The 12,636-nt window shown below is 34.8% G+C and overlaps 1 protein-coding gene across 4 annotated transcripts in view; it reads right to left on the reverse strand.

Moving 5' to 3' along the window:
- Nucleotides 1–12,636, reverse strand: part of PACS2 (phosphofurin acidic cluster sorting protein 2) — a 330,978-nt gene that overhangs the window by 186,320 nt on the left and 132,022 nt on the right. The gene's annotated exons all lie outside the window — the stretch shown is intronic.

A 12,636-nucleotide genomic window follows, 5' to 3' on the forward strand; every position in this document is an offset into this window, starting at 1 on the left:
ACTGCAAGTCTTAATTTCATACCATCTGCTTTTAAGTATCAAAGCAATTCCACACATTACTTTCAAAATCATTCTACCTTTTTATGCTTCCTTCTGAACTTCTTGTTCTCTTCAGCACATTTAAAAAATGTTTCAATGGCCCCTTTCTTTTGCATTACTATTGCTGACTCCCCCACCTTCCTCCCTGACCTTCCCCTCAAATGAAAGCTGAGAGAACAGAAAAAAAAAACCCCTTCATGACAAATAAACATAGTCAAGCAAAATGAATCAATGCAGGGGCCATGGGCAAAAGGGTGTATCTCTCTGCACCTTGAGTCTACCATACCTCTTTGAGGAGGTAGTTAATGTGCTTTACTTTGGTCTTTTGGAGATGTGGATGGTCATCATTTTTTAAAAGTCTTTCAGAATCCTCTTCCTTTACAATGCTGTTGTCATTGTATAAATTGTTCTGCTTCTGCTTATTTCACTCTGCATCAGTTCACACCTCCCAGAAGCCACTCTCTTAATTTCTTATCGTGGAATAATATTCCATTATAATTATTTAACACATTTTTTAGCCATTCTCCAATGCATGAGCACTCCTTTAAATTCCAATTCATTTGGATTTTTAAAAAAAAATTTAAATTTCCTCTACAAGGATCAGGACATTTGTTTTGCTTTCAACTGTTCCCTCCTGTGGGTTACTGTCCTTCTTAATCCCTTTTCTCTATCCTCACTTGTTTTCCTATCGAGTCTTATGCATTTCTATAATAAATTGTATATGTATGTATGTGGCCATCTGTATGTGCATCTGTGCATGTATGTGTTCAACTCTTGTGTCTAATTTATATAAAATTGAGGATCTTCTAATTAACACATCCTCCATCCCTTTCTTTATGTTTGTATAGTCCTCTTCATATGTACTACAGTTAGGGGAAATAGTACGTTCCATATCCTTCCTCTTTTCTACAAACTGAATAGCTGTTTTAGCCTTCCTTCTCCTTCTCAGTGCTCTATCCACTGTGTCACCTGGCTGACTTAAAAAAGTAGAAAATTAAAAGGCATATGAGGAGGCACAATCAAGATAGCAGTGATAAGAAGTTCTGGATCATAATGGGTAATTTTTGAGCACAAGATCACAAATTTGCCTCACAGACAAATAACCAGGGAAGAAACAGTAGAATGGTGGTGATCAACACCGTTGTCACTAAACACAGAGAAGGATCAAGGATTCAAAGTACAGCTCAGAATCAAGGTGGGATCAAGGCAGGGGTCATGAAATCAGGGCTGGTGTACAATTTTTATCACTCCAAACCTGCTGAACCTTCCAATTAGCAGACATGGGCTGTAGACAACAATGTATACTACAGCTTCACTTATGGGCAAGTCTACAGTTGTATTGCCTAGAACCAAACCAGAATACGTAGCCAGAAAGTTCAGAAGGGCAGGGATCAGATCATGCTTTCAATCAGACTGCTCAGGAGCTACTTAAAACTTACAGATTCCTGGCTTAAGCTATAGCTATGAACTGTGAAAGATGAAGTACTCAAAACCTTGAGAAGACAGTGACAAGACTGTGCACAGTATAGACCAGGCCAATAAAAGGACCTGGCAATGCTGCCAAAAGTGTAGATGTATGCTTCACATGAAAATCATTTTAACTGAGTTGAAAGAAGGGTAGATATTACACACCAGTAGGTGCTCACGAACGCACACACACTGTTTAGTGCAGAAATACATTAGCTTCAACAAGGACACAGGAGAGAATTGGAGGAAAGAACAGGAATAAAAGAGAAGGTACATTCAAGAAGGGAATCATTATGATAAAAACATAGGCAATATCTGTTATTGTTATAAGTTAAAAAAAAACACCAAAAACTCCTGGCAGGTTAAGTTGTACAGTGAATAGAGCACTGCATATAGAATCAGAAGACCTGAATTCAAATCTGACTTCACAAACTTATTAGCTGAGTGACCCTGGGCAAGTCACTCAACTGCTAACTGCCTCAGTTTTCTCATCTGTAAAATGGGAATAATAGGATTTACCTCCTAGAGCTGCTGTGAGAATAAAATAAGATATTTTTAAAAGTGCTTTGTAAACCTTTCAAGTACCATACAGGCATTTACTATTATTATTATTATTATTATTATTATTAACTTTAAGCACCTAGTAAGCAATATGAAGTTTAAAAGTAATGGTAAAAATGTGTGATCACGGTGTGGATGAGGGCAAAAGAGGATGAGGGAGGGAAGCAGAAGTTGACTGCATCAAGTAAAGAGCATCAGTACTGAGGAAAACTGTCTTTCCTTTATCACTCTCTTTTTTGTAAAGAGGGAGTATATAGCAAAGAGAAGAAAAAGGATTAGGAAACAGGATGCAAAGAAATACAAAATTCATAGTCATAACTATGAATGTGAATGGGATGAATCTATAAAATGGGAGAGGAGAGCAGAATGGATTAGAAAGCAGAATCCAAGAATATGCTGTTTCCAAGAAACATCTGAAACTTGAAGATTCTGAGTCAAAATCTATTTTGTCTAGGCTGAACTCAAAAGAGCAGACATTAGCAATCATGATCTCTGAAAAGGCAACACCAAAAAAAAGCCCTGATTTAAAGTGATAAACTACCTTACACTGAAAAGTACAATAAACAATGCATTAATATTAGTACTTAACACATATGTATTGAACGGCATAGCTTTTAATACTTAAAGAAGTTTCATGAGTTATATGGAGAAATAAAAAGTTAAAATTGTAAGAGTGTGGGCTTTCATTGTACCCCTTTAAGGACCAAACAAATCTAACCAAAAAAGTAAAACAAAACAAACAAAAAAAGGTTAAGAACCTGAATTGAATTTTAGAAAAGTTAGATATGACACCTCTCTGGTGTTTACTCAATGGGAATAGAGAGGAATATGTATATTTCTTTGCTATGAATGGCACATTTTCAAAAATTGACTGAACATTAGGGGAAAAACATCCTCACAAGAAAATGCAGAAATATTAAACACACACTTTACTAAACAAAATGCAATAAAAAGTAAATTAAATAAGGAACTACTGAAGAAAATATTAAAAATTAATTGGAGAGCAACACTAAAGTACTGATGGATCAAAAAACAAAGCAGAGAAATGAGATAATTTTTATACAGATAATGACAACAATGACACAATATTCCAAAACTTTTTGCCAACAAAACAGTTCTTAGGGAAAAATTTATAGTTCTACATTCTTTTAAAAAAATTTTTTTTTACAGTTATTAGAGCAAAGGATGGGGGTTGCAAATGAAAAAATCTTAGAAAACCAATACTTAACAAATAAACACAAAAATAGAGGTCATGGAAATAAAAGAATAAACAAAAATCACAGCAAAAAATTACAGTAGAAGCTAGTTTAAAAAAAGCTATATATGTATATACATCATTAATGTGATTTTTGAAAAAGGAAAACCAAATAACCAGTATCAAAAATGGAAAAAGGTAATTTCATAACAAAGAGGAAAAAAGGGCAATCATTAGGAAACTGTAGGTCTCAGGTCAAGCTCACTTGGTCATTGCTTGGGCCCTGACTCAGACTGAATGTAAACAGCAACTGTTTCAATTTTGCCCAGAAACCCTAAAGGTCTTCCCTTCTCAGATTGATAGATAGATAGATAGATAGATAGATAGATAGATAGATAGATAGATAGATAGATAGATAGATAGATAGACAGACAGACAGACAGACAGACAGACAGACAGACAGACAGATAGATAGATATACATACATATTTTTACTAGATAAAAGAGGGTGTTCTTTGCCTCATTTCTTCTTACCTAGTCTTAATCACTGAATTGGCTTTGCCTTAGACAAACGGAGACCTAGGAAAGACCTCAGCATACAGCCATCTCTGGTCCTCCTGATCTACATTTTTCCAATGAAGCCCCGAGGAGAAAGTGACTTCAATTCACTTGCATAACAATTTTGCCCAATTATATGGTAATAAAATGAACGGTTAAATGAAATGGATGAATATTTACAAAAAAACCCCATTAAATCTCCAGATTAACAGAATTAACATATGGAGAATTTAAATAAACCAATATGAGAAAAACAAACTCAACAAGCCATAAATGAACTCATAAATGGGAAAAGGGGAGGGAAAAAGGGAGAGAGGTGCATATGGATTTACAAGTGAAGTCTATTAATAATCAAAAAAGAATTCCAATATTCCATTAACTATAAAAATGGCACTGAAATAAATCATATATTGAAATGAGAACAAATGATACAGTAACTGGTAAAAAAAAAATTATGTCAGACTTAAGAAATGATTAACGCAATGACCAACTATGATTCCACAAGACTGATCATGAAGTATGTATGCTACCCATCTCCTCACAGACTAGTGACAGACGGAAGATTCAAACTGAAGATTCAAAGATACAATTTGGGACACAGCCAATGTGTCAATTCTTTGTTTGACTATGCCTATCTGGTATGAGGGGTTTGTTTTTCTGTTTGTTCTTTTTCTCATGAGGGTAGGAAGTGAGAAGGGGAAGGGAAAGAAAATAGGACAGAGAAAATAAATGACTGATTGGAAATACAAACAACCAAAAAGCTACAGAAAGTGGTACTCCCCGGGCTATCTACGTGTCCTCTTACCAGCATTGTGGCCTTCTTGTTTTTACATTGAACCTTAGACTTTTGGTCCTGGAGCCCTGCTTAGTGACCTTTTGTATTACCTAGCCCATTTCCTGGCCTACTACTACTTTCCAGCCAATCCCCCAACTCTAAAACAGGTCATGACACTGTGCTCAAACTTTCCCCTCCCTCCGTGTCATTCCACTTCCATTTTTCCTTCCTGCATTATGTTCCCCTGTTAGAATATAAGTTCCATTAGGAAAGGGACTAACTTGCTTGCTTTTACTGTAGCCCTAGAACTTAGCACAGTACTTGGCACAAAAGAAAGGGCTTTTTCATTTATTTCTTCAACAATATGAGCAGTATCACTCTATAAAACAGCAAAATGAAGTGGAAGTGAAAACAAATGTAAAGAAATTTTGACATGAGACCAATCTAACTAGCATCATCCTAAGGGCACTCAAAGAAGAAAGTGTCACAAGGAAAACAAATAGAAAATGAGACTGTCAGTATTTCTCTACTTCCGTCAACAATAATAATTCAACTACAACATCTGGATCCTAACACCTTAGCTGTGAAGGTGAAGAAAAAGTTAATAAGAATGCCTGGAGCAGACTACAGATATTGACATCAAAGAAATCCATGCCAGTGGCAACACAATCTCGAAAGCAGTTCAGCAAGCTTAAGATTCAAAAGGAATATAAACATTAATATTATCTAAAAAAAGGTTACTATGAAAACTACTAACCTATATGCCTTTATGTGGAAAGAACAGGAGTTAAATACTTTACTGGCTGTAAAACAAAACAATTATTAGTCAGAGGGGAAAAAAATCCTCTTTGATGTGGCACAGCAATCTTCCTGTTAATTTTTAAATTATCTTGATTTTCAGGAAATTTTCTTTTCTAAGTAAAAAGGATACATAAAAACCATGAACATCGATTTTAAGATCTGAAAGTCATTTTAAAATGTTTTAGTCTTCTATAAGGATCTCCTGTTGGGAAGCTGCTTTAGATACTTCTTAGTTGCTGGTGACCATTTTTGTCATATATTTTCATCTTTACTGTCTTCTGGTGAGTGCCAATTATATTTCTTATTCTTCATGTTTTGTTATCAGAGTTCTCACTATCTTATCATATTTTGTTATCAGGGCTCTCATTATCTTATGTAACATTTTTTCTAGACTACTACTATTTTTGGTTTCGTAGGTTGATTAGAACATTTTTTTTAAAAAACTAGAGAATCTGAATTTCTTGCCTAATCTTTATCTATATTATCTTCCTAAAACTGAAAAAACAACAACAAAAGACTGCCTTCCAGTTTCTTACAGACTAGGACATGTTTGTGGCTCTACCTAGACCTAAAAGAACACAAAACAGAAGCATTTCTCCCCAACTAAGGAATTATGCCAGTCTGGGAAAACTCAAGGTGGAGGGAGATTGTGCCCATACCTTCAGAGAGCCCTCAAGAAGAGGTGAAGGACAGTAGTCAATGACTATAGTAATCTATTATTTGATAAACCCAAAGACCCCAAGCTTCTGAGATAAGAATCCACTCTCTGACAAAAACTGCTGGGAAAACTGGGAAAGAGTATGGCAGAAACTAGGCATAGATCAAAATCCCATACCATATAGCAAAATAAAGTCAAAATGGGTTTATGATTTAGATATAAAGGCTGATACTGTAAGCAAACTGGGACAGCAAGGAATAGTTTACCTATCAGATCTATGGAGAACAGAATTCATGACCAAACATGAGATAGAGAACATTACAAAAACCAAAATGGATAACTTTGATTACATTAAATTGAAAAGTTTTTGCACAAAGCCAATGCAACCAAGATTAGAAGGAAGGTAGAAAATTGGGAAAGAATTTTTACAACCAGTCTCTTTGATAAGGACCTCATTTCTAAAATATATAGAGAATTAAGACAAATTTATAAGAATACAAGTCATCCCCCAACTGGTAAATGGTCAAAGGATATGAACAGGCAAGTTATCAGATGAAGAAATTACAGCCATCTATAGTCATATGAAAAAATGCTCTAAATCACTATTGATTAGAGAAATGCAAATCAAAACAACTCTGAGGTATCGTATCACACCTATCAGATTGGCCAAGATGACAAAACAAGAAAATGATAAATGTTGGAGAAGATGTGGGAAAACTGGAATGCTAATGCACTGTTGGTGGAGTTGTGAAATGATCCAACCATTTTGGAGAGCAATTTGGAACTATGCCAAAAGAGCCATTTTGACCAGCAATACCACTTCTATGCCTGTATCCCAAAGAGATCATACAAATGGGAAAAGGACCCACATGTACAAAAATATTTATAGCAGCTCTTTTTATGGTGGTATTATGAATGTAATGGAATACTACTGTGCTATAAGAAATGATTAATAGGCTGACTTCAGAAAAACCTGGAAAGACTTGTATGGTCTGATGCTGAATGAAGTGAGCAGAACCAGGAGAACGTTGAACATAATAACAGCCACGTTGTGTTATGACTAATGTTGATAAACTTAATGCTTCCCAGCAATACTAGGATCTAAGACATCTCCAAAGGCCTTGTGATGGAAAAAGCTATCCACATCCAAAAAAAGAACTATGGAGTTTGAATGCAGATCAAAGCATACTATTTACTATTTTTTTTCTTCTGTTGATTTTAGTTTCCTCTTTCTGGTGGTTCCTTCTATTGATTCTAATTCCTACTTACAACATGACTAATGTGAAAACACGTTTAATAGGAATATAAATGTATAGCCTATATCAGATTGTGCGCCGTCTTGGGGAGTGGGGGAAAATTTTAAACTCAAAAGCATATGGAAGTGATTGTTGATAAATCAAAATAAATTAATTTTTAAAAAGTCTATCACAACTGTAAAAAAAAAAATGCCTTTTCATCCAAAAAAACCATAGTATCTCTATAAAAAAAGAAAAAGAAAAGGTGAAGGAAAGGACTATATGCAGAGATAACATCATGCTTCAGCCAGCTGCATTTGCATTGAGTAGTCCCCAGGAGTTGGAGGGAGGGGAGGATTCGGAGGCAGCCAGTGGGAAGAGTGGTCATCTCAAGTTTGTCAGGCCTAAGTGGGTGCAGTTCTATTAAGCAATTCTTAGCAAAGATGATGGGAAGAGTAATGGTGGTAGGAAGGGCTGAGGGAGGGAAGGAGGAGAGAGTGAAGTAGGAGAAAGGTGAGACTCTCATGATGGAAAATGGACTCAGGAGAATGACAGTTCCTGTTCAACTCCCCCCCCACTGAATCTCTAAATTCCTTCAAGCCCCATGTGAAATACTACCCTCTACATAATGCTTTTCTTGATCCCCTCAACTGCTAGTGCTCTCCCCTAATACCATGAATTTAACTGCTTTTTATTTTGCCTATATTTATTCTCACCAATAAAGGCACATGAATGAGAGGGAAGTAGACTGCTTTATGAAGGAAGCATGTCCCTAACCTTGCACAGGGAAAAAGAGGTACAAAAATTCACTGAAGAAAAGAACTTCTTAAAAAGCAGGATTTGTCAAACGGAAAAAAGAAGTATAAAACCTCATGGTAGAAAATAATTCCTTAAAACTTAGAATGGATGAAGTGGGAGCTTATAACTCCATGAAGCATCAAGAAAAAATAAAACAAAGCCAAAAGAATACAAAAATAGAAGAAAAAGGTTAATTAACTAGAAAAACAACTGACCTAGAAAATAGAGGAGAGATAATTTAAGAATAACTGGACTACGTGAAAGCGATGATAAAAAAGAGAACCCAGACATCCTATTTCAAGAAATTATTAGGGGAAACTGCCCTGATACACTAGAACCACAGGATAAAATAGAAAAGAGATCCCAAAATAAAAACTCCCAGGAATATTATAGCCAAATTCCAGAGCTCCCCAGGTCAATGAGAAAATACTGAAAGAAGCCAGAAAAAAAAAAACAATTCAAATATCCTGGAGCCATAGTCAGAAGCACACTATGTTTAGCAGCTTCTATGTTAAAGAAATAGAAGGCTTAGAACATGAAATTCTGGAAGGACAGGACCTAGAATTACAACCAAGAATAACCTACTCAGCCTTCAGGGGAAAAAATAAACATTCAATGAAATAGAGGACTTTCAAGCATTCCTGATGAAAAGATCAGAGCTGAATACAAAATCTGACTTTGAAACAGAAAACTCAAGAGAAGTATAAAAAGATAAGTAAGAAAAAGAAATCAAAAGGGAATTAATATGGTTATACTGTTTATATTCTGATATTGGAAGATGACACTTGTAACTCCTAAGAATTTTTATCAGTATTAGGGCAGTTAGGAGTATACATACATAGAACAAGTGTGAATATAATGGAATGATGTCCAAAAAAAAAAAAGAGAGAGAGAGAGAAAGTAAGACGGATGTGCAGGGAGAAGAGGGAAAGGAGAAGAATGGGTAAAATTATCTCAGGGTAGCTAGAAGGCACACAGATACAGTGCTAGGCTGGGAGCCAGGAAGGCTCATCATCCTGAGTTCAAATCTGGCCTGAGACACTTAAAAACTATGGGACCCTGGGCAAGTCACTTAAGCCTGTATACCTCAGTTTCTCACCTATAAAATTAGCTAGAGAAAGAAATGGCAAATCACTTCAGTATCTGCGCCAAGAAAATCCCAAACAGGATCACAAAGAGTTAGACATGACTGAAAACAGCGTAACAGCAGCAACAACAACAAAATATATCTCACATCAAAGAGGCTCACAAGGAAAAGCTTGTACAGTACAGGGGAAGTGGGAGTGAGTGGGTGAGGTGGTGAGTAATGTTTTACCCTTCCTTTCACTGGAACTGTTTCCAAAAAGGAATAACACACACTCAGCTGGATAGAGAAATGTACCTTAAAAACAGGGAAGAAGCCTAGGGGGTTGGGGGCCAACATAAGGGAGGGTAGATTATGGGAGGCAGTGGTTAGAAGAAAAACAGACTTTTGAGGAAGGACAGGGTAAAAAGAGAGAGGGAGAAGGATAAACAAGATAAAAAACAGTAGGGAGAGAAATACACAGTAATCCTAACTGTGAATGTGAATGGGATGACTTTACTCAAAACAGAAGCTGATAGCAGAATCGATGAGAAAACGGAATTCAACAATATGTTGTTTACAAGAAACACAGCTGAAACAGAAAATAAGAGGCTGAAGCAGAATCTATTATGCTTCAGCTGAGGTAAAAAAGACAAGGGTATAAATTATGATCTCACAAAAAACAACGACAACAACAAAAATGGATCCAATTATGATAAGCAGGGAAACTTCATTTTACTAAAAGGTACCTTTGACAATGCAGTAATATCAATATTAAATACACATGCACCAAATGGCACAGTGTTCAAATTCTTAAAGGAAAAGTTAAATGAGTTAAACAAGGAAACAGACAGTAAAACTATACAAGAGGGGACCTCAAATTTCCCGTCTCAGAACTAGATAAATTTAATCATAAAATAAATAAGAAAGAAGCTAAAGAGATGAAAAGAATGAGAAAAGTTAGATGTGATAGACCTTTGGAGAAAGCTGAATGCAAATAGATAGGATTATACCTTATTATCAGTTGTAAATGGCACTTTCACAAAAATGATTATGTATTAGGGCATAATAACCTTACAAACAAATGCAAAGGAGCAGAAAAATTAAATGCATCCTTTTCAGATCATAATCCAATAAAAATTACATTCAATAAAGGGCCATGAAAAGACAGAATAAAAACTAATGGGAAACTGAATAATCTAATCATAAGGAATTAGTGGGTCAAAGAATAAATTAAAGAAATAATCAACAATTTTATGAATGAGAATGACAACACTGAGACAACATACAAAAATTTGTGGGATATAGACAAAGCAATACTTAGAGGAAATCCTATAGCTCTAAATACTTAAACCAGGGGGCAGCTAGGTGGCATAGTGGATAGAGCTCTGCCTTGCAGTCAGGAGGACCTGAGTTCAAATCCAGTTTCAGACACATAACACTTACTAGCTGTGTGACCCTGGACAAGTCACTTAACTCCACTGCCTAGCCCAAAACCAAAACAAAACAAAAGAGATCAAAAAGAGGAAAAAGCCCCATATGTATAAGTATATTTGTAAATACTTTAAAAAAAGGAGCAAATCAATAAACTGGACAGTCAGTTGAAAAAAGTAGAAAAAGAACAAATGAAAAATACCCAATTAGATACCAAAATGTTTTCATTTCCAGTCCTGAAAATCAAAAGAGAGATGAATAAAAATGAAAGTTAAAAAAAAACCCTACTAGACAACAAATAAAACTTAGAGCTGGTTTTAAGGAAAAAACAACAAGAATGAAATAGATAAGCACTGGCTAATTTGATTTAAAAAAAGAAAATCAAATTATTAGTATCAAAAAGGAAAAAGGTAAGTACACCACCAATGAAAATGAAATTAAAGCAATTATCAGAAGCCATTTTGCCCAATTATATTTTAATATACCTGACAATCTAAATAGAAATAAATCAATATTTACAAAAATATGAATTGCCTAGCTAACAGAAGAGAAACAAGAATAAATAACCCTGTCTTAGAATAAAGAAATTTAACAAGCCATCAATGAGTTCTCTGAGAAAAAATCCTCAGGACCAAATGGGATTCGCAAGTATATTCTGCCGAACATTTAAAAAACAATTTAATTCCTATACAACATAAATTATTTGAAATAATAAGCAAAGAAAGAGTCCTATCAAGTTCCATAAATATGGTTCTGATAATTAAACCCAGAAGAGGAAAAACAGAGAAAGAAAACTATAGACTAATTTCCTATATGAATACTGATGTAAAAATTTTAAATAAAATACTAGCAAGGAGGTTACAGCAATATATTACAAAGAATATACACTATGACCAGGCAGGATTTATACCAGGAATACAGGGCTAGTTCAGTTAGGAAAATTATCAGCATAACTGACCATATCGATTAACAAAGCCAACAAAAATCACAGGATTATCTCAACAGATGCAAAAACACAAAGCTTTTGACAAAATACAACAATCATTCCTATTAATAACACTAGAAAGCATAGGAATAAAAGGCAATTTCCTTAAAATGATAAGTAATATCTCTGTAAAACCATTACTATGCATTACCTGTAATGGGGATAAACTAGAAGCCTTCCCAATAAAAATAAGGGTGAAGCAAGGATGTACACATCACCACTATTATTCAACATTGTACTAGAAATATTAACTACAGCAACTATAGAACAGGCAATAAAGAAACAAAACTATCACTCTTTGCAGATGATGTGATAGGATGCTTACAAAACCCTAGAGCATCGACTGAAAAATTAGCTGAAACAATTAACAACTTTAGTCATGTTGCCTGGTACAAAATACACTCACATAAATTATCAGCATTTCTATGTATTATCAACAAAGTCCAGTACCAAGAGAAAGAGAAATTCCATTTAAAATAACTGCAATCAATATAAAATACTTGGGAGTCTACCTGACAAGACAAACCCAGGAACTACATAAACACAATTACAAAACACTTCACACAAATAAAGTCAGATTTGAACTGGAAAAATATTAATTGCTCACAAGTAGGTCTCTACCTACCCATATAATAAAAATGATAATTCTACCTAAGTTAATTTACTTATTCAGTGCTATGCCAATCAAGCTACCATAAAATTATCTTATAGAGTTAGAAAAAATAATAACAAAATTCATCTGAAAGAACCAAAGGTCAAGAATATCAAGGGGATCAATGAAAAAATATGTTTAGGAAAGTGCTCTAGTAGTACAAGACTTCAAATTCTATTTCAAAGTGGTAATCATCAAACTGCTACTTCCTGAAAAATAGAGTAGTGGATCAGTGGAATAGATTAGGTACACAACACACAGTATTAAATGACTGAGGTGATTTAATGTTTGATAAACCCCAAATCCCAAGCTTTTAGGACAAGAACTCACTATTTGACAACAACTCCTAGAAAAACTGGAAAACAGTATGGCAGAAACTAGGTATTGATCAACATCTTACACTATATACCAAGAT

This window comes from Phascolarctos cinereus, unplaced genomic scaffold (genome assembly GCF_003287225.1).
Source record: "Phascolarctos cinereus isolate Bilbo 61053 unplaced genomic scaffold, phaCin_HiC Scaffold_3;HRSCAF=262, whole genome shotgun sequence".
Taxonomy (NCBI): Eukaryota; Metazoa; Chordata; class Mammalia; order Diprotodontia; family Phascolarctidae; genus Phascolarctos; species Phascolarctos cinereus.